Here is a 23,089-nt window from a genome sequence, read left to right as displayed (position 1 = left end):
CAAACATTCAAAGAAGAAATAACACCTATCATTTTTATTTTTGTTTTTGTTTTTCAGAGACAGAGAGAGAATCAGAAAGAAGGAAAGATAGAACCAGACAGACAGAAACAGAGAGAGATGAGAAGGATCAATCATCAGTTTTTCGTTGCAACATCTTAATTGTTTATTGATTGCTTTCTCACATGTGCCTTGACCGTGGGCCTTCAGTAGACTGAATAACCCCTTGCTCAAGCCAGCGACCTTGGGTCCAAGCTGGTGAGCCTTGCTCAAGCCAGATGAGCCCGTGCTCAAGCTGTCGACCTCAGGGTCTCGAACCTGGGTCCTCTGTGTCCCAGTTTGATGCTCTAACCACTGCATGCCACTGCCTGGTCAGGCTAACACCTATCCTTTTTAAACTATTTCAAAAAATTCATGAGATGGGACGACTTCCAAACTCCTTTTATGAGGCAAGTATTATCCTCATTTCAAAACCAGGTAAATATACTGCAAAGAAAAAAAGAAACTATAGGCTAATATTTCTCATTGACATAGATGTAAAATTCTCAACAAAATATTAGCAAACCAGATCCAGCAATACATTTAACAATTCATACATCATGATCATGTATGATCTGAGGAGGCAAGGCTGGTAGAATATTCACAAATTAATAAAAGTAATTCATCACTTTAAGAAAAGGACGTATAAAAATCACATGATAATATCAATAGATGCAGAAAAAGCATTTGATAAAATCCAGCACCCACTTATGCTCAAAACTCTCAAGAAAGTGAGAATACAGGGTCAAACCTCAACATAATAAAAGTTGTCTATGAGAAACCCACAGCTATCATCATACTCAATGGACCAAAATGAAAAGTAATCCTTTTTACGATCAGGAACAAGGCAGTAGTGCCTCCTTTCAGCACTCTTATTCAACATAGTTCTGGAAGTCCTAGCCACAGCAATCAGACAAAGGAAGAAATAAAGGCATCCAAATTAAAAAAGAAAAAGTTAAATTATCATTATTTGCTGATGACATGATACAGTACATAGAAAATCCAAAAGCCTCAGTCAAAAAACTACTAGATCTGATAAATAAATTCAGCAAGGTGGTAAGATATAAAAATCAATATTCATAAATCAGAGACATTTTTATACAACAGCCATAAACTGTCTGAAAGAGATATTAAAGAAACAATCCCCTTCACTATTGCAACAGCAACATCAAAAAAATAAAGTACCTACGAGAAATTTAACCAAGGAGGCAAAAGACTTGTACTCAGAAAATTATAAGACATTGAAAAAATAAATTAAGAAAGATAGAAACCAGTGAAAGCATATATCATGTTCATGGATAAGAAAGATAAACATCATTAAAGTGCCTATATTACCCAAAGCAATCTATAAATTTAATGCAATCCTTATCAAAATACAAATGGCATACTTCAAAGATATAGAACAAATATTTCAAAAATTTATATGGAACCAAAAAAGAACACGAATAGCCTCAGCAATCTTGAAAAAGAAGAATAAAGGGGGTGGTATCACACTTCCAGATGTCAAGTTATACTACAAGGCCATTGTACTCAAGCCACTCATTGTGGCTTGGTACTGGCATAAGAATAGGCATATGGATCAATGGAACAGAACCCAGAACCCAGAAATAAACCCACACCTTTATGAACAATTGATGTTTGACAAAGATGTTAAGAGCCAACAATGGAGTAAAGACAGTCTCTTTAATGAATGGTGTTGGGAAAACTGGACAGGTACATGCAAAAAAAAAAAAAATGAAACTAGACCACCAACTTACACCATTCACAAAAATAAACTCTAAGTGGATAAAAGACTTAAATGTAAGTCACAAAACCATAAACAGCTTGGAAGAAAACATAGGCAGTAAACTCTCCAATATCTCTCATAGTAATATGTTTGCAGACATATCTCCACAGGCAAGTGAAATAAAAGACAAAATAAATAAATGGGGCAATGTCAAACTAAAAAGCTTTTGTACAGCAAAAGACACCATTAACAAAATAAAAAGACAATCCACACAATGGGAGAACATATTCGCCAATAAATCTGATAAGGGGCTAAATACCATTAATTTATAAAGAAATTCTAAACTCAACACTGGGAAGATAAACAATCCAATTAAAAATGGGCTAAAGAAGGCCCTGGCTGGTTGGCTAAGTGGTAGAGCGTTGGCCTGGCGTGCAGAAGTCCCGGGTTTGATTCCTGGCCAGGGCACACAGGAGAAGCGCCCATCTGCTTCTCCACCCCTCCCCCTCTCCTTCCTCTCTGTCTCTCTCTTCCCCTCCCGCAGCCAAGCCTCCATTGGAGCAAAGATGGCCCGAGCGCTGGGAATGGCTCCTTGGCCTCTGCCCCAGTTGCTAGAGTGGCTCTGGTCACAGCAGAGCGACCCCCTGGAGGGGCAGAGCATCGCCCCCTGGTGGGAAGAGCATCGCCCCCTGGTGGGCGTGCCAGGTGGATCCCGGTCGGGTGCATGTGGGAGTCTGTCTGACTGTCTCTCCCTGTTTCTATCTTCAGAAAAATACAAAAAAAAAATGGGCTAAAGTACTGAATAGACACTTCTCTAAAGAAGATGTACAGATAGCCAATAGGCATGTAAAAAAATGTTCAACATCACTAATCATCAGAGAAATCTAAATTAAAACCACAATGAAATACCACCTCACAGCAGCCAGAATAGCACTCATCAACAAAACAACACAGAATAAGTGCTGGCGAGGATGTGGAGAAAAGGGAACCCTCCTGCACTGCTGGTGGGAATGCAGACTGGTGCAGCCACTGTGAAAAACAGTAAGAAGATTCCTTTAAAAATTAAAAATCGAACTGCCTTTTGACCCAGCTATCTCATTTTAGGAATATACCCTAAGAACACCATAGCACTGTTCCAACAGGAGAAATGCACCCCCACGTTTATTGCAGCATTGTTTATAATAGCCGAGGTCTGGAAACAGCCCAAGTGCCCATCAGTAGACGAGTGGATTAAAAAGCTGTGGAACAGAGCCCTGGCCGGTTGGCTCAGCGGTAGAGCATCAGCCTGGAGTGTGGGGGACCCGGGTTCGATTCCCAGCCAGGGCACACAGGAGAAGCGTCCATCTGCTTCTCCACCCCTCCCCCTCTCCTTCCTCTCTGTCTCTCTCTTCCCCTCCCGCAGCCAAGCCTCCATTGGAGCAAAGATGGCCCGGGCACTGGGGATGGCTCCTTGGCCTCTGCCCCAGGCGCTAGAGTGGCTCTGGTAGCAGCAGAGCGACGCCCCGGAGGGGCAGAGCATCGCCCCCTGGTGGGCAGAGCGTCGCCCGCCTGTGGTGGGCGTGCCGGGTGGTTCCCGGTTGGGCGCATGCAGGAGTCAGTCTGACTGTCTCTCCCCGTTTCCAGCTGCAGAAAAATACAAAAAGAAAAAAAAGAAAAAGCTGTGGAACATATACACAACAGAATTCTAGGCATCCATGAAAAAGAAGGAAATCTTAGTTTTTGTGAGGGCTTGGATAGACCTGGAGACTATTATGCTAAATGAAATAAGCCAGGCAGAGAAAGACAAATGTCATATGATCTCACCTATATGTGGAATCTAATGAACAAAGTGAACTGAGGAATGGAGTAAAGGCAGAGACAGGGTCACAGGGAGCAGAGGAACAGCTGTCAGAGGGAAGGGGGATGAGGGGATGGGATCAGAGAAGGTGTATATATACATAACACATAGATACAGATAACAGGACAGCAAATTCCAGAGGAATGGGGGGAGGTAGTTAGGGGAAGGGGGTCAAAAGGGGTGTAATGGGGGATAAGAGACTTGGGGGTGAGGGTGATATATGGAGTGGAACACTTGAATCCATGTTAACACAATAAATCAAAATTAATAAAATTTTTTTTAAAAAATGAGAAAAATATGTTTGTAAAATATATCTGAAAAGTCTAACATTTAAGAAAATACGAAGTTTGATAAAGAAAGAAGAGCACAAAATTACAGACTAAGACACATAAGGATGGAATGGCAAACTTAATTAATTAGCAATTTAAACTATACAGTTTGTTCTTTCTTTATTTTTTTTAACAAGAAAGAGAGGGGTAGAGGGACAGCGAGGGATAGACAAACAGGAAGGAGAAAGGTAAGAAGCATCAATTCTTCATTGTGGCACCTTCATTGTTCATCGACTGCTTTATCATATGTGCCTTGACTGAAGGGCTACAGCTGAGCCAGTAACTTCTTGCTCAAGCCAGCGACCATGGGATTCAAGCCAGCAATCTTTGGGCTCAAGCTAGTGACCATGGGATCATGTCTATGATCCCACGCTCAAGCCAGTGGCTTTGCACTAAAGTTAATGAACCCACACTCAAGCTGACAACCTCAGGGTTTTGAACCTGGGTACTCTGTGTTCCAATTCAATGTTCTACCCACTGTGCTTCCGACTGTTCAGTTTATTTTTAATTTTATTTCTTTTTATTGATTGGTTTTAGTAAGAATGGAAGGGAGAGGGAGAGAGAGAGAGAAAGAGAGAGAGAGAGAGAGATGCACAGGAAAATAGATCTATTCTTGTATGTGCCCTTACTGGGGATATAACCAGCAACCTCTGCACTTCGGGACAATGATCTAACCAAACAAGCTATTGAGACAGTGCCAAACTATTGAATTTAAAAAATAACTTATGTCTCACACTGTTGGGTATACACAGAAACAATCATGGTAGCTGGCTATACTCAAATACTGGCAACACACACATGCACATACACTCAGAGAATTGGTCAAACAAGAAATATTCAAATTCTTACCAGTATTTTCAAAACAATTTTTCTTTTCTAGAGAGAGAGAGAGAGAAAGTGACAGATAGACAGGGACAGACAGACAGGAATGGAAAGAGATGAGATGCATCAACTCATAGTTGCGGTACCTTAGTTGTTCACTGATTGCTTTCTCATGTGCGCCTTGACCCTCCAGGGTGCCAGACCAGATTAGCTAAAGTTCCCTTGCTCAAGCTAGCAACCTTGGCCTCAAGCCAAGGCCCTTGGTTTTCAAGCCAGTGACCTTTGGGTTCAAGCCAGCAACCATGGGGTCATGTTTGTGATCCCATGCTCAAGCCAGCGACACTGCGCTCAAGCTGGTGAACCCCCACTAACCTGATGATCCCATGCTCAAGTCAGTCACCACTGGGATTGAATCTAGGTCTTCAGCAACCTAGGCCAATGCTCTATCCACTGCATCACTGCCTGGTCAGTCTCAAAATAAACTTTTAATGAATGACTTCATCTGATTTTTTACTCACTAATTTTTATGCAGATATAGATATTGTCAAAAGTTCAGAACATGGTCTTGTCAGAACCATGAATTTGATAGTATAATGAATTTCTAAACATTTTGAAAGAATATTCTTTCTACTTAAATAATCCCAAATTTAACCCTTCTTCTTCCACCCCACTGAAAATTCTTTAACATAAATTTGTATCACCTTTAGCCATAGCTACCACAACAGTGTGGGTTTTAGAGTCAGGCCAACTTGTTTCAGCACTGGTTCTGCCACGTATTAGCCATGTGACCATTACCAGAGTAATTTAACTTCTTTGAACCTCAATTTCTTTCTCCTTCAAATGAGTGGATAACACTAATACTTACTTGATGAGATTGCTAAATAATTAAAATGAAAATATATATAAATTACAGAAACATGCAATGTCTGCCCTATAGCAAACACTTTCTAGGTAGTGTGACACATGAAGATACAAACATAGAGCAGTGGTGACTTCAAAATAATCTATTTTGGAGAGGTGTGAGAATATTAATCTGGTTAGAAAGGGGCTTAAAGCTATTTGTGTAACACTTCATTAAATTGAAGAAATGTCCAGTAGAGAAAGAGCTGAAAGAAATAGGGGTATTAAGCATCTCCTCAACTACTCCTTAATGCAGCCTCTGACATAGACATAAAAACATAGAAATAGGACAAAAATGAAAACACATCATTACTTTGTTTAAAAGCTTTTTGATAACAAACCATTGTATATTGGTTAAAATTTATTTATAACAACTTAAAATGTCTTCTACAATGTAATCACAAATTCCTACTCTAGTTTCTTCCTCTGATATTGCATTGACTAGTTATATCAAGGGTATATATGCCTGTATTCTACTTATATTAGACTGCTCACTCTTCTCAAAATGTGACACACATTTCCATTCTTCTGTGTTTTTGATTATGTTATTCCTTCTACCTGTATTTCCTAACTGTTCTCATATGTGGCAAATTTAGAGCCATCATTCAAATCACAAACAAAAATGTCACTTTTGTCATGAAGCTTTTCCCAATAACAAGAAAAAAATTATTATGGTTATTGATTATAATGGCAAACTGAGTTATTGAGAAAATATATATTTGGCATATTTAGTTTAATAAGGTAGAATCACATTAAACTAATTTCATTTTTATTTTGTGACAGAGACAGCGAAAGGGACAGAAAAAGGGAAAGACAGGGACAGACAAACAGGAAGGGAGAGAGATGAGAAGCATCAATTTTTCTTTATGGTTCCTTAATTGTTCATTGATTGCTTTTTCTTATGTCCCTTGACTGAGGGGCTTCAGCAAAGCAAGTGACCCCTTGTTCAAGCCAGTGACCTTTGGTTCAAGCCAGTGACCATTAGATTATGTCTATGAGCCCATAATCAAGCCAGCAACCCCACACTAAAGCCGACGCCCTAGGGATTTTGAATCAGGGTCTTTTGTGTATCAGTTCGAGGCTCTATCCACTGTGCCACCGCCTGGTCAAGCTAAACTAATTTCTCTCTCTCTCTCCCTTATTTTTTTACAGAGATAGAGAGAGAGTCAGAGAGATAGATAGGGACAGACAGACAGGAATGGAGAGAGATGCGAAGCATTAATCATTAGTTTTTTGTTGCGGCACCTTAGTTGTTCATTGATTGCTTTCTCATATGTGCCTTGACCATGAGGCTACAGCAGACCGAGTAACCCCTTGCTGAAGCCAGTGACCTTGGGTCCAAGCTGTTGAGCTTTGCTCAAGCCAGATGAGCCCGCGCTCAAGCTGGCGACCTCAGGGTCTCGAACCTGGGTCTTCCATATCCCAGTCTGACGCTCTATCCACGGCGCCACTGCCTGTTCAGGCTAAACTAATTTCTTTCTTTTATTTTTAAACTAATTTCTTAATTAAAGAAATTATCTCTCCAAAATGATCAAGGTAAAACTAGCTTCACATTTCAACTGAGTACCTTTCAGTCATCTGGGAATTTATTTGTGTATAACAACTTCCTCTAATTATTGAAAACAAATGTGGCATTAATATGTCCTCCTTTTGTAAATTCAAGCAGAAAGCACTCACATGCATTACATAACATTATTATATAATAATTAATATGTAATATTAACATTAAAAAAATATATAAAATTCTAGAGCTTTACTTATTTATTCAACCACCATACAAATTATGGTTACTCATTCCACATATGTGGTTCCTGGAAGAACACAAAGAGTTAACATGTTTGTGTCAACACTCCATTTTGAAATGGCACTCTTTTTTCTATTATTGGAATTTTGTTCCAGTATTACATTACAGAGCTTCCCTAATGCTTGCCTATGGGGATGCAAGTAATGGTGCCATCTGATACTTATCATAATTTCATTCAAACTCATATTACTTTTACATTGTATTTCCCTTTGCCATTCTGGCTCCTAACTGCCAGCAGCAGGCTCAAATTTTACCTAAATGGGAGCATTCTGACTTGAGGAAAGAACATTGTTCAGTGCCATTTTCTTAATAGTATACATTACTGCAGAGAGAGGGTTTTGACCCAGTGCCAATTTCCAAAGCATTGGAAATTTTAAGGGCAAGATACCAGCCCCTGCAGAGATATGAAAATCCTTGCTGAGCAGCAAAAGTGGGAATAAAAAAGAATCTCATTGAAACCTGTTACCCCAAATCGGGGTAACTGGGCTGAGGCATTTGTTTAAAATGAAGGAAGAAAGGGCAAAAAAATGTGTCCCTTCTCTTGCCTGATAAGTGCATCTTCACTGGTTCTCCTCCCAAGAGTCCTCTGCATAGATAATGCTATGTAATTTTTTTTTAATCGAGAGAGACAGAGACAGAGATAGGGACAGACAGGGACAGACAGTCAGGAAGAAAGAGAGATGAAGAGCATCAATTTATTGTTGAGGCAACTCAGTTGTTCATTGATTGCTTTTTTATATGTGCCTTGATGAGGCAGCTCCAGCAGAGCAAGTGACCAGTTGCTTAAGCCAGCGACCTTGGGCTCAAGCCAGTGACCTTCAGCTTCAAACTAACAACATTTGGGTTCAAGCCAGCAACTGTGGGGTCATGTCTATAATACCACACTCAAGCCATTGACTCTGCACTCAAGCTGGTGAGCCCACACTCAAGTCTGCGATCTCAGGGTTTTGAACCTGAGTCCTCAGTGTCCAAGTGCAATGCTCTATTCACTGCACCACCGCGTGGTCAGACTTTGCTATGCAATTTCTAAGTGTTAATCAAAGAGACAGCATGGAATAAGATTTCAAAGCAAGTAGGTAAATCATGCAAGATAACAAGAGCCAAGGGACAGATAAACAGTATAATATCACTTGAAGATATGTTAATGAGAGATACAATAAGCCAACCATATGAGAAAGTGTAATTGAAGATGTAGAAGTAATAATGATACAACCTGATGTAAAGAGGGAAGGGAATTTTCAGGAAGCAGTCGGGCTTTCTGTTGTCAAAGAAGTTTAGAATATTTTCAGTGTTGGGATATAGAAGCAAGAAATAAAATCAGTAAAAGAATAGTGTGTGTGTGCCTGACCTGTGGTGGCGCAGTGGATAAAGCGTCGACCTGGAAATGTTGAGGTCGCCGGTTCAAAACCCTGGGCTTGCCTGGTCAAGGCACATATGGGAGTTGATGCTTCCAGCTCCTCCCCCCTTCTCTCTCTGTCTGTCTCTCTCTCTCCCTCTCTCTCTCCTCTCTAAAAAAAATGAATAAATAAAATAAAAAATTTAAAAAACCCAACAAATTAATAATTTTAAAAAATAAAAAATAAAAAAAAAGAATAGTGTGTGTGCAGTGGGGGAGGCAGGCAGAAAATAGTGTTAAGAGAGAATGTAAATAAAAGCTTCTTGTATTGGAAAAAGTGTGATGTCAGGCCACATGGTGGTCCCCTACTCCTTTCAGCATGTGTCCATATTCTAATCAAGAATTACCTCTTCTCCTTTCCATCTCCACAAGTTCTCATAGTTCCATATTGCTTCTGATTTCTCAGGATTCCCACTGAAAGTCTGTTGGGCAGATAAAATATATTATGCTCACTTTGTTAAAGATGGCACTGCCCACATGGAAGCCTGTCGCCCAGGTGATATTAATGTGTGTTGAAGGTAGCTGTCATGGTGGCCATGCCTCCTGGCCATACATTTGGTGTAGTCTGTGGCAGGATTCAATACAGATGAGTACGGAGCCACCTTTGAGTGGTGGAGTAGAGGACTGGCTGCTGTTATGGTTCCCCATGGCTGTCCTTTTGAGGACCATAGGCTGGCTGACTTTTACAGCCATGTGTGAGAAAACCAAGAGCTCTGTGGAAGAGGCTGCCTGAGACCTGCAAACCAAGCAGTGGAAGGAACTAGAGCAAATGTGGAAGAAAATTATGCTGACCCTGGAGCTGGAGGAAGCACTGAAGGAGGAGCCCAACCAGGTTTGCGAGATTCACCTGGAAATGGAGCAGCCAATGGAGGAGCAATCACAGGTTCATGAATTGCGTCTTGCCTTGGACATTGAGGAGAGCCAACAGCAGCAGGAGGCTGGGGCTGAGGCTGAGGCTGAGGCTGGGTCCAGAGCTGCAAGGTTTGCAGAATAGAAGGCTGCGGCAGCCTGGGGCTCGAGCCTGGCAGCAGGAGCTGATGTTTCCAGTTCCTCTTTGGAGGATGAGGAGAATGGGACTGGAATTGCAATCTGCAGTCTCCAGAAGGTGAGAGCCCAGCAGCAAGGAATACTTACTATGTCCCTGGTAGGTCTGCGATTCTGGGACATAGGGCTGAATGCCATCATGCTCTCTGGAGCAGAGCTGGAAATGCTGACTGCCATTGCCACATGCTCCTCTTTTGGACAGTGTAAGACCTGCCAGAATGGCATGAATGAGGGGGGTGGCTGACGCTCCATCTACATGGACTGATTTCCTGGACTACGACCGGAGTGGGCACTGGCTCCTTTGTTCGATGGACTTATGGATTTTGGACAATGTAAAATACCCTGATGGGGGTGGGGGGTGGCTTTGCTAGAAGCACTCCCCTGCCCCAGGAAGCTTTTCCCATGGCTAGAAAGAAGGCCGAGGACATTTTGCACTTTGGGCAAAGTGCTCAGAAACTGGTGAAGTGTACCTTTGTGATTGTTGAAATTGTATGATTTGTCATGTTGTAATTTGTGTAATATGCCTAATTTCCTTGCACAGGGATGCTGGTGGTGTAGATTGTGGGTAGTAAAGTGAGCATAGGGGTGGATTTTTGGGCAGATAAAATATATTATGCTCACTTTGTTAAAGATGGCACTGCCACATGGAAGCCTGTCGTCCAGGTGATATTAATGTGTGTTGGGGGTGGGCTGTGGGCAGGCAGGATCCTTGTAACCTGGGGCTTGGTTTTAGGACTAAGCCTTTCCCACCCTTTTTGATGTGGGGTGGTACAATCCCATCATGCCTCAGATAAGTGACTTTGTATTAGAGACTTACTTATTTTGTATATTGGATTAAAGGTTTGGATTTCTACACTATAAAATGGGGGCAGAACAGGAGCTTGCTCTCTTGGTTTCTGAGATTAACATTAGAGGGGAGAGCAGAGAGAGAGAGCAGAGAAAGGCCACATGGAGGAGGCCAGGGGAAGCAGCCAAGATGGCGGAGTGTTGAGTGAGAAGCCAGTTTGTGCAGAGTTTGTGCAGGGAAAAGGAAGGAGATGGAGAACAGAGGTGAATAAGTCTGGTAAGCTAGAAACCTTTGATTCTAGGAAAATCGGATAAGTCAGTAGCTTTGTGAGCACTGAATGAGTGGATTTTGGAGCCAGTGAGTGTTTTTACTTGCCCGCCGGGTGCAAGCTAGGATTAAAGATGATGGCCCACCAGTTTTGGGCTCCGTTGTTTCTTTACCGACTGCCCGAATCCAATGCTAACTTGCATGGGCCAGGCTGCTGTGATGGTAGCACTGTATACTGGCTTTACACTATCCCACCATGCTTAGCCTTATACTACCAGACCAAAATTCTAAAACTTTTTTTTTCTATCAACATCATGTTCCCTCCCAGATAGCTTTGTAGATGTGATATTTGTTTTCCTCAGAACTCTGATCTTACAGAGAACTTCACAGGAGTGGGTAGGCTCAGCACTTCCTGTGTCAACAGAAAGCAAAGCTCCATTTTTGTTCATTTAGAATATTAAAGAGCAGAATAATTTTTTTTTCTGAATAGTGTCACTGTTTATATAGACAGGAAAACTATTGTGCTAAACACACACAATTAGTCACTCCTACTAGGAACTACCTTTTGAAAGGAACACTTGTCTAGGTGGCCAGCCTTTCAACCTGGACTTACATGGAGAATGACAATCTTTGTCAGAAAGGACTTTCAAGGTCTTTGCAACCACATTCTACAAGTAGTTGTTTAAGCTTCACACTAACTCTAGATACAGAACTACCAAAAACAGGCTCAATCTCTCCTGGCTAAACAAAACAAAATTTGTTCGGAGGCTTTACAAGGATAGATTGGCTAAGAAACTCCACACAAAATTTTCAGGAGCTCCCTCCAGGATTGACAAGTATTCCAACATAATTTATAGTTTTCTCTTCTGTATTATTCTGGGGTTGTACATTTCTACTCAGTTGTTCTTGAATCTTTTATATAAATGTATATTAACTTTAAATGCCAAGGTTATAAGCTAAATGCATCCAAACACAAATTGTGTATATATGAACTCTTTGAACTTTAAATCTAGATCTCTTGTTACAAATCAGCCTTTCACCACAATTGCCAGTTATTTAGTTTTTCTAAATTTCAGACTATTAAAACTCTTTGTGTGTTTTTTACATTTTATTCTCTCATTAAGCTCACACCAAAATACCAACCTGACAAAGTCTAATAAAGGATTATATTAAAATATCATCTGTAAAGATTCCTATATTTTAATGACCATTTATTATTTACTAGGAGTACTTAGTATTTTCTCTCAAAATGCAAACACTTTAGCACTTTATTTAAGGTCCTCTATGATGCTGCTCTATCTTAAAAGGCCACATATGACAAACCCATAGCCAACATTATACTCAAAAGGCAAAAACTGTAAGCATTTCTCTTAAGCTCAGAAAAAGATAAGAATTTCAATTTTCACCACTCTTATTCAACATAGTACCAGAAGACCTAGCCACAGCAATCAGACAAGAAGAAGAAATAAAAAGCATTCAAATTGGAACAAAACAAGTAAATCTGTCATTATTTACATATGACATAAAACTATATATAGAGAACTCTAAAGATTCCACCAAAAAACTACTAGAATTGTTTAAAAAAATCAGTAAAGTATCAAGATACAAAATAAATATCCAGAAATCGGTAGTATCTTTATACAACAATAATGAATCAGCAAAAAAATAAATTAAGAAAATAATTCCAATCACAATTGTGTCAAAAAAGCAAAATGCTTACAAACAAATTTAACCAAGGATGTAAAAGACCTGTACTTAAAAATTATAAGACACTGCAGAAATAAATTGAAGAAGACAGACATAAGTGACATCATGGAATACATACTATACAAAGCAATCTATAGATTAAACACAATGTCTTTTTTTTTAACTTAGTGAGTGGAGGAGAGGTAAAGACAGACTCCCTCATGCACCATGACTGGGGTTCACCTTGCAAGCCCACTAGGGGGTGATGTTCTGCCCTTCTGAGGCATTGTTCTGTTGCTCAAAACCAAGTTCTTCTCAGCACCTGATATGGAGGCCATGGAGTCATCCTTAGTGCTGGGAGCCAACTTGATCCAATCAAGCCAATGCTACAGGAAGGGAGGAGAGAGAGAGAGAGAAAAAGAGAAGCAAGAAGGGGAAGGGTGGAGAAACAGATGAATGTCTCTTCGGTGTGATTTGTCCAGCAATCGAACCTGGGACATCTACATGCTGGGCCAATGCTCTACTAATAAGCAAAATTGCCAGGTTCTAAACACAACTTATATCAAGATACCAATGATGTATTTCACAGAACTAGAAAAACATTAAAAAAATTACATAGAGTCACAAAAGACTCCAAATAACCACAACAATCTTGAGAAAGAAGAATAAAGTTGGAGAATCACACTACAAAATATGAAATATAATACAAGGCCATAATAATAAAAACAGCATGGTATTGGTCCCAAAACAGACATATAGATCAATGAAACAGATTTGAGAGCCCAAAAATAAGCTCCTGCCTTTATAGTCAATTAATATTTGACAAAGGAAGCAAGAACATACAATAGGATAAAGATAGTCTATTCAATAAATGACTTTATAAAATTAAAGAGAAGTATGCAGATAAATTAAATTAAACCAACTTCTTATACTATACACAAGAATATACTCAAAATTGATAAAGACTTAAATGTTAGACTGTAAACCATTAAAAGCCTGTAAGAAAACATAGGTAGTAAAATCTTAGATACTTCTCATAGCAATATATTTTCTGATATATCACTTCTGGCAAGGACCACATACATACACACACACACACACACACACAAATACAACTTTATTAAACTAAAAAGATTTTGTACAAATAAACAATCAAGAAAATGAAAAGACAACCTACAAAATGGCAAAACATATCTGTTAGTCATATATCTGATAAGGAATCAATATTTAAAATCCAGAAAGAATTTATAAAATTCAAAATAAAAAAACAGAAACAAAACAATAAAACAAACAATCTAAGTATAAAATGCACAAAGGGCAAGAATAGACACTTTTCCAAAGAGAACATGCAGATGACCAATAGACATATTTAAAGATGTTCGATGTCACTAATTATAATGAAAATGCAAATGAAAACAATGAGATATCATCTCACTACTGTCATAAATAAATCAACAATAGCCTGACCAGTTGGTAAAGCAGTGGGTAAAGCATCAGCCTGGGACACAGAAGACGCAAGTTAGAAACCCTGAGGTTGCTAGCTTGAGTGCTGGCTCACCTGGCTTGAGCATGGTATTACTAACTTGAGCGTGGGATCATAGACATGACCCCATGGTCATTCCTTGAACAAAGGGTCATAGGCTTGGCTGTAGTCCCCCCCCCCCAATCAGGGCACAAATGAGAAAGCAATCAATGAACAACTAAGGTGCCACAATGAAGAATTAATACTTCTCATCTCTTTCCCTTCCTGTCTCTGTTCCTCTCCCTGTCCCTCTCTTTCTTTCTAAAATAAATAAACAACAAGTGTTGATGAGCATGTGTAGAAAAGCAAATCTTTGTGCACTGTTGGTGAGAATGCAGATTGGTACAGCCACTGTGTAATGCAGTACAGAGTTACCTCGAATAATTAAAAATAGAACTGCATTATGACCCAGCAATCCCACTTCTGGGAATATATCCAAAGAAACCTTAAATTTTTATTTGAATGAATATATGCACCCCTGTGTTCATTACTGCATTATTTATAATAGCCAAGATTTGGAAGCAGCCCAGTGTCCAGAAGTAGATGAGTAGACAAAAAGCTTTTGCACATTTAAACAATGGAACACTATTCTGCTTTTTTTTTAAAAAAAGGAAATCTTATTTTTGTGACAGCAGGGATGAACCTGGAGATCATTATGCTAAAAGAAATAAGTCAACCAGAGAAAAACAAGTACCATATAATTTTACTTATATGTGGAATCTAATAAACAAAGTAAACTAATAAAATATAAACAGATGTATAGCGACAGAGTACAGACTGACAATCGTCAGAGCAGAAAGAATTTGGGGCCTAGGTGAAAAAGGTAAAGGAATGAAACAAAACCAAGAAAAACTCATAGACACAGACAACCTTATGATGAGTACAAGAAGGAAAGCAAGTGGGGGAAGTAGAAGAGTTTAAAGGAGGCATAAATAGTGATGTAAGGAGATTTGACTTGAAATGGTGAACACACAATACAATATAAAAATAATGTATTATAGAATAGTACACTTGAAATCTACATAATTTTATTAATCAATGTCACCCAAATAAATTTAATTTAAAAATCTCCAACCTTTGTTTACCATAGAATTCTCTTATCAATCTCTACTCTGAACACCCTGGATTACTCACTAATTATTAATAGTTTATATCTCTCTTTAGTTCATACTGTTCCTTCTAGTCATATTGCTTCCCCACATGCTATGCTTACCAAAACTGATAATTTTTCAAAGCACAGATCAAAGAACACCTCTTCATATAATCTACCTAATTTCCCCAGTGAGACTGGATACCACTTTCCTCTATACCACTATAAAAATTTTGTGCTTATAGCTCTACTGAGCACTTACCACATTTCACCGTCTGGTTGTATACCAGATCTGGATCCTGCTGCCTAATAAGTGGTATATCCCAAAGGGTAGAATCTAGCTCTAGTTTATTTTGGTCTTCTCACTATGGCTTCACACACACACACACACACACACACACACACACACACACACATTTTTTTTAGTATGAATCATTAAATAATCATGCTTATTTTAGCATATAACTAAAGAAAGCCTTTTAAAATGTGATTTATACACTTGTTCATATATTTATTTTTGAAGATCACTATTGGTACTTTTATATTTTAATGAATTGAGAGGTCTGGACAAATTATTTTAGTCCAGGACTTGATTTTAATGAGTGTACCATTGAAAGAAGCATAGAAATCACTTCCTTGGAAAAGGTTATAATGGATCTAGACCACATAGTAAATTCTTCTTGTGTGTGTGTGTGTGTTTTTAGGGGGTATCTCAATATTTGATAGAATACAGGAAAAAATTATTTTTTTCTGTTCTTTCTGCTTTACAAATAATCTTAACTTTGGAAATTCCATTTTATCAGTTGATATAGTTATGCAAATGTCATTCCAGCACCAAAAAAAGAAAAAATTCCCACAAACTGAATCTATTTACTTAAAATTATATTTAAAATATAGAATTCAAGATGTCTGTGGAGTAGGTAAAAACTACAAACACCTCTTCTCAGTGCCAAAGTGGATTTACAGCTAAATTACTGAACAACCAACCTTTTAATGACCAACTAAAAAACAACTGAACAGTAGTACTATACCCAAATATTATAAAAGAAGCTACATATATATTGGTATGAAGATACAAGAGAGCTGGCTCCTTTAACCAGGTACAGGGGCAAAAAATCTGGAGGGATAACTTGATGGCAAGAGTCCCCCTTGAGGAATGTTGGGTCTCAATCCCCTGCTATGACTTCCAAATCAGTGTACCAGGGGTGGGAAGAGGTGTCTGCATAGCATCTGGCAGTGAAAATCAGCAGACTCTGTCTACTGGAAAAACAAGGGAATGTCTTAGAATCACAGGTGCTCTCCTATTGGTCCATCACACAGGAGGTTACTTTTGGCAACTCATCTGGAGCTCTGGTAGAGAAATGGTGATTCAGGACATATGCAACCATTAAGTGAAGATCTGAGTAGAGTGGCTCAGGAGAGAGATCTGTAAGGTTGGCTACTGAGGTGCTGTCTCAAGTCAACAACCCACAAACCTTCAGGCACCATCACCCAAGGTCAGGCACTCTTATTCTTACATTACTATTTGGGGAAGTGCACTAACTTGATTTTCCATATACTGATGACACCAACATGCCAAGCTCCAGTACGACAGAAAGGACTGTTGGCTGCACCCAACAGAAGAGGGTTAGGCAAGCACCATCCTCAATGGAAAACTACCTGGTCAAGATCTCTGGTAGTGCAACTGAGGAGCTAGTGGAACATGAGCAGCTTTCTCCCTTTCTGTAGGCCAGTGCCAGCACCATCTTAGGACTGCTCTTGAATTTGCATTCCCAGGTCCAGCTGGCCTCATCCAGAGGGAGCAGTACAGTTCTTTAGAAGGAAGGGAGCATAGCTCAGAGTTGGAATCTTAGTCATGACCTTCTTGAAACATTTCTGCTGGCATAGCTGAGGAACTAGGAAGAAATGTGCATCTTTCTCCACACCCATGGTCCTGTATTATGCCCAGTGGAGAGCTGTCTTGATTTGTAATCATAAATCCTGTTGACCTCATGCAGTTGGGCTCAGTGCTTTAGAAGAAAGTGGGTACAGAAGAACTTAGACCTTCCAGCACCAACCCCAGCAGAAGGATTTCTTGATTTCTCAGAGTTCAGGCATCAAGCTCTGAGAAATACATTCTCCTTAGAGGCTCTAGCTCAGAACTTGAATAAGAGTGTCTACAGAACTAAGGGAAGTAGTGCAGCTTGCCTCCCTCCCATAGCCCAGCTAATACCACCCCCAACAGAAAGCTTTCTTGATCTGTTTGTTCAAAAGGCAGTGGACCTAATTTGCTGAGCTTACTCCTGCATAGGGGACAGCGGGTTTCCCAAGAACTGAACCTGTGGTATGCTCCTCCTTCTGGGTGAGCCAGAGTTAGAGATGGTGGGAGATTTGGAAAGATATAGGCTCTGAAAGCAGGATCCACATTGTCCTCATTGAGTAGCTTCCCACAATATCCACTAATAGAAAATCTACAAACCCCATCCTCATAACCTGGTCACTTTACCTTATCTAACTTGAGCCCTGTGGAAGGGTCAGAAGAGCATGACCAACTTAGATCTACTCTACAGGCTTTATCCATAAGACACTGTATGAAGTCCAGTCAAATTTGTGGAGGGATGGAAAAACTGACAGGTGGACACTGACCTCAGGGAGCCTCAGATTTTCATTGATCTTACAGCTCAGAGCTTCAGGAAGTTGATCCTGGAACATAACATGGGTGCTCCTACATACATCCAGGTCCAGTGGACATAGCCAAAGCAGTAAATAACTCTGTAGCTCCAGATGGGTAACCCAAAACTGGTTACACACACATCTCACATTGACTCACATCAGAGCCCTCACCAATGAGGGCCAAAACAAATGCAACAAGCTGTGGTCTTCAATCCACACCAAAGTTCAACCCAATTAGACACAAAAATGACACAGGGGAGGAAGCTTCTGGCAGACATTAAACCCTGCCAAAAACAACTCTGTCTTGGGTTGTAGCCCTTAAACAGTGACACATACATGATGAAAGAAGGTCTATCTTTATAGTCATCCAGCCTGATGGTTAACTCTACCCAGAAATGAACCACCATTCATGACTAACTACAACAGAAGAGGGCACATAACCCACACAAAAATCACTTCCAGTCACCTAGCTGAGATGATCTAGAAGGCTGCACTTCTGAACTCACAAGATACCTACATCAGTAAGCCTTCATAAAAAAGTTGGAAATCAGAGCACATTTACCTAATACACATAGACAAACACAAAGAAGTAAACAAAATGGACAAAGAAATATACCCCAAAATAAACAAGAAAAATCCCCAAATAAGAATTAAATAAAATGGGAAGAACCGAGATACTGAATGCAGAGTTTAAAACAATAGTTATAAAGATGCTCAGAAAGCTTAAGGGGAGAATGGGTGATCTCAGTGAGAACTTAAAAAGAGAGCAATATTAAAAGAACATAGAATACATAAAAAAGAACCAATCAGAAATGACAAACACAATATCTGAAATGAAGACTACACTAAAAGGAATCAGCAGCAGGTTATATGAATCAGAGGATTGCATCAGCAATTTAAAGGACAAGAAAATAATAAGCTCCCAAGTAGAGTATCAAAAAGAAAGAGAAAGAGAGAGAGTTAAGAAAACAGAATAACATATAATATACTTCTGGAATAACATCAAGACTAACAACACCCATATTAATGGATTCCAGGAGGAGAAGGAGAGAATAAGAAATAGAAAAATTGTTTGAAGAAATAATTGCTGAAAATTTTCTAACACAGTGAAGGAAAAACTCATACAAGTTCAGAAAGCAAAAAGAGTCCCAGTCAAGATGAACACAGAGGCCCACATCAAGACATATAATTAAAATGACAAAGCTTAAAGAAGCAAGAGGCAGTTGGTTGCCTTATAAGGAAGCTTTAATAAGTATGTCAGCATATTTCTCAACAGAAACACTTCAGGCTAGAAGGGATTGGCATGAAATATCCAAAGTGATAAAAAGCAAGAACCTACAAAAAATACTACTTTATTGGGAAATCTAGTAATTAAAATTGAAGGTAAAATAAAGACCTTCCCAGGGGAATAAACAAAAACAAAAAATATAAAGGGTAAGGAACTAAAAAAAGAAAAACAAAGACAACCCAAAACCATCAGAAGAAAGAAAATAATAAAAATCAAAACAAAAATATATGAAATAGAGAACAGAAAAACTATAGAAAAATTAATAAAACAAGGAGCTGGTTCTTTGAAAAGATCAATAAAATTGACAAACCCTTGGCAAGGCTCACCAAGGAAAAAAGAGAAAGGACTCATATAAACAAAATCCAAAATGAAACAGGAGAAATCACCAGAGATATTATAGATATACAAAGAATTATTGTAGAATACTATGAAAAACTATATGCCACCAATTTCAACAATCTAGAAGAAATGGAATAAATTCCTAGAACAATACAATCTTCCCAGACTGAGTTGTAAAGAAGCAGAAAGCCTAAACAGACTAACAAGCAGGGAGGAAATAGAAAAAACTATTAAAAACCTCCCCAAAAATAAAAGTCCAGGCCCAAATGGCTATACTAGTGAATTCTATCAAACACTCAAAGAAGACTTGCTTCTTACTCTAATCAAAGTCTTCCAAAAAAATTGAAGAAGAAGCAATACTTCCAAACATATTTTATGAGGCCAACATAACACTAATACCAAAACCTGGCAAGGATGGCACAAAAAAAGAAAACTACAGATCAATATCTCTAATGAATACAGATGCTAAAATACTAAACAAAATACTAGCAAATCAAATACAACAACATATTAAAAAATAATACATCATGATCAAGTGGGATTTATGCGAGAATCTCAAGGATGGTTCAACATATGTAAAATGGTTAACATAATACACCATAACAACAAAACAAAAAACAAAAACCACATGATCTTATCAATAGACGCAGAAAAGGCATTCAATAAAAAAACAACACAATTTTATGTTCAAAACACTCAACAAAATGGGTATAGAAGGAAAATATCTCAACATGATAAAGGCCATTTATGATAAACCATCAGCTAACATCATATTAAATGGCATAAAACTGAGGACTTTCCCCCTTAAATCAGGAATAAGACAGGGTTGTCCACTCTCTCTACTCTTATTTAATGTGGTGCTAGAAGTTCTAGCCAGAACAATCAGACAAGATAAAGAAATAAAAGGCATTCATATTGAAAAAGAAGAAGTAAAGGTATCACTTTTTGCAGATGATATGATCCTATACACCAAAAACCCCAAAGACTCCACAAAAAGATTAATAGAAACAATAAACCAATAGAGTAAGGTTTCAGGATACAAAATTAATATACAAAAGTCCATAGCCTTTCTATATACCAACAATGAAACATCAGAAAACAAACTAAAAATAATAATCCTCTTCATGGTTGCAACAACAACAAAAAATACCTAGGAATAAATATAACAAAGAATGTAAAGGACCTATATAATGAAAACTACAAAACATTGTTAAGGGAAATAGAAAAAGATACAACAAAATGGAAAAATATTCCTTGTTCTTTGATAGGAAGAATAAATATAATCAAAATGACCATATTACCCAAAGCAATTGACAAATTCAATGCAATTCCCAACAAAATTACAATGACATTTTTAAAGAAATGGAAATAAAATCAAGATTTATATGGAACTATAAAAAACCCTGAATAGCCAAACCAATTCTAAGGAAAAAGGAAGAAGTAGGGGGCATTATAATACTTGACTTCAAATTATATTATAGAGCCATGACAATCAAAACAGCATGGTATTGGCAGAAAAATAGACACTCAGACCAATAGAACAGAATAGAAAGCCCAGAAATAAAACCACATATATATGGTCAAATAATTTTCGATAAAAGGGCCAACAACACACAATGGAGAAAAGAAAGCCTCTTCAACAAATGGTGCTGGGAAAACTGGAAGGCCACATGCAAAAGAATAAAACACTACTACAGTTTGTCCTCTTGTACTAAAATTAATTCAAAATGGATTAAAGACCTAAATATAAGACCTGAAACAATAAAGTACATAGAAGAAAACACAGGTTCTAAACTCATGGACCTTGGTTTTAAAGAGCATTTTATGAATTTGACTCCAAAGGCAAGGGAAGTGAAGTCAAAGATAAATGAATGGGAATACATCAGACTAAGAAATTTTTGCTCAGCAAGAGAAACTGACAACAAAACAAACAGACAACCAATTAAATGGGAGATGATGTTTTCAAACAACAGCTCAGATAAGGGCCTAATATCCAAAATATACAAAGAACCCATAAAACTCAACAACAAACAAACAAACAATCCAATAAAAAAATGGGAAGAGGACATGAACAGACACTTCTCCCAGGAAGAAATACAAATGGACAACAGATATATGAAAAGATGTTCATCTTCATTAGGTATTAGAGAAATGCAAATCAAAACTGCAATGAGATACCACCTCACACATGTTAGATTAGCTATTATCAACAAGACAGGTAATAGCAAGTGTTGGAAAGGCTGTGGAGAAAAAGGAATACTTATCCACCGTTGGTGGGAATGTGAATTAATACAACCATTATGGAAGAAAGTATGGTGGTTCCCCAAAAAACTAAAAATAGAACTACCAAATGACCAAGCAATCCCTCTACTGGGTATATACCCTCAAAACTCAAAAACATTGGTACATAAAAACAGATGCAGCCCCATGTTCATTGCAGCATTGCTCACAGTGGCCAAGACATGGAAACAACCAGAAAATCCTTCAATAGATGACTGGGTAAAGAAGATGTGGTACATATATACTATGGAATACTACTCAGCCATAAGAAATGATGACATTGCATCATTTACAACAAAATGGATGGATCTTGATAACATTATATGGAGTAAAATAAGTAAATCAGAAAAAAGTAAGAACTGCATGATTTCATACATATGTGGAACATAAAAACAAGACTAAGAGACATGGACAAGAGTGTGGTGGTTACTGGAGGGGGGCAGGGGAGAGAGAAGAGGGAGGGAGAGGGGGAGGAACAGAGGAGAAAGGAGAGGGAGGGGGAAGGGGAGGGGAGGGGCACAAAGACAACCAGATAGAAGGTGATGGAAGACAATTTTACTTTGGATGATGGGTATTCAAAATAATTAAATGTCAAAATAACCTGGAGATGTTTTCTGTGAACATATGTACACTGATTTATTAATGTCACCCCATTAAAATTAATAATAATAAAAGAAAACTAAAGGAGTTTCTTATGACCTAACCTACATTGCAAAAAATGTTAAAGGGCCTGGTTTAAGGAAAAGAACCAATAAAGAGAGAGAGACAGAGAACCTTAAGTACAAAGAATAAGATAGCAATATGTAAGTACCTTTAAATTATAATCTTAATTGTAAATGGATTAAATGCTATAGTCAAAAGATGTGGTACAGTTACACAATGGAATACTACACAGTCATAAAAAAGATGCAAAATTTACCTTTTGCAACAACATAGATGAATGTGGAGAGTATTATTCTAGATGAAATAAACCAGTCACAAAACGACAAGTATTATATAATGTTACTCATATGTGGAATCTAATGAACAAAATGAACTCACAAGGAAAACAGGGACAGACTCATAGATAGAGAGCAGATTGACAGCTGTTGGGGGAGGTGCTCAGTGAGGAATATAGAGAGATTGAGCAAAAAATGACAACAACAACAACAAAAAGAAAAAATTCTTATCAACATGAATAACATTGTGATTGTTGGAGGTCGGGGAGGTGAAGGAGAATATATAAGAGATGGTGATGGATGAAGTATTGACTTGGGTGAGTGAACACACAATAAAGTAGAGAAA

Source organism: Saccopteryx bilineata, chromosome X, assembly GCF_036850765.1.
Source record: "Saccopteryx bilineata isolate mSacBil1 chromosome X, mSacBil1_pri_phased_curated, whole genome shotgun sequence".
Classification (NCBI taxonomy): domain Eukaryota; kingdom Metazoa; phylum Chordata; class Mammalia; order Chiroptera; family Emballonuridae; genus Saccopteryx; species Saccopteryx bilineata.
This window is presented reverse-complemented; position numbering follows the sequence as displayed.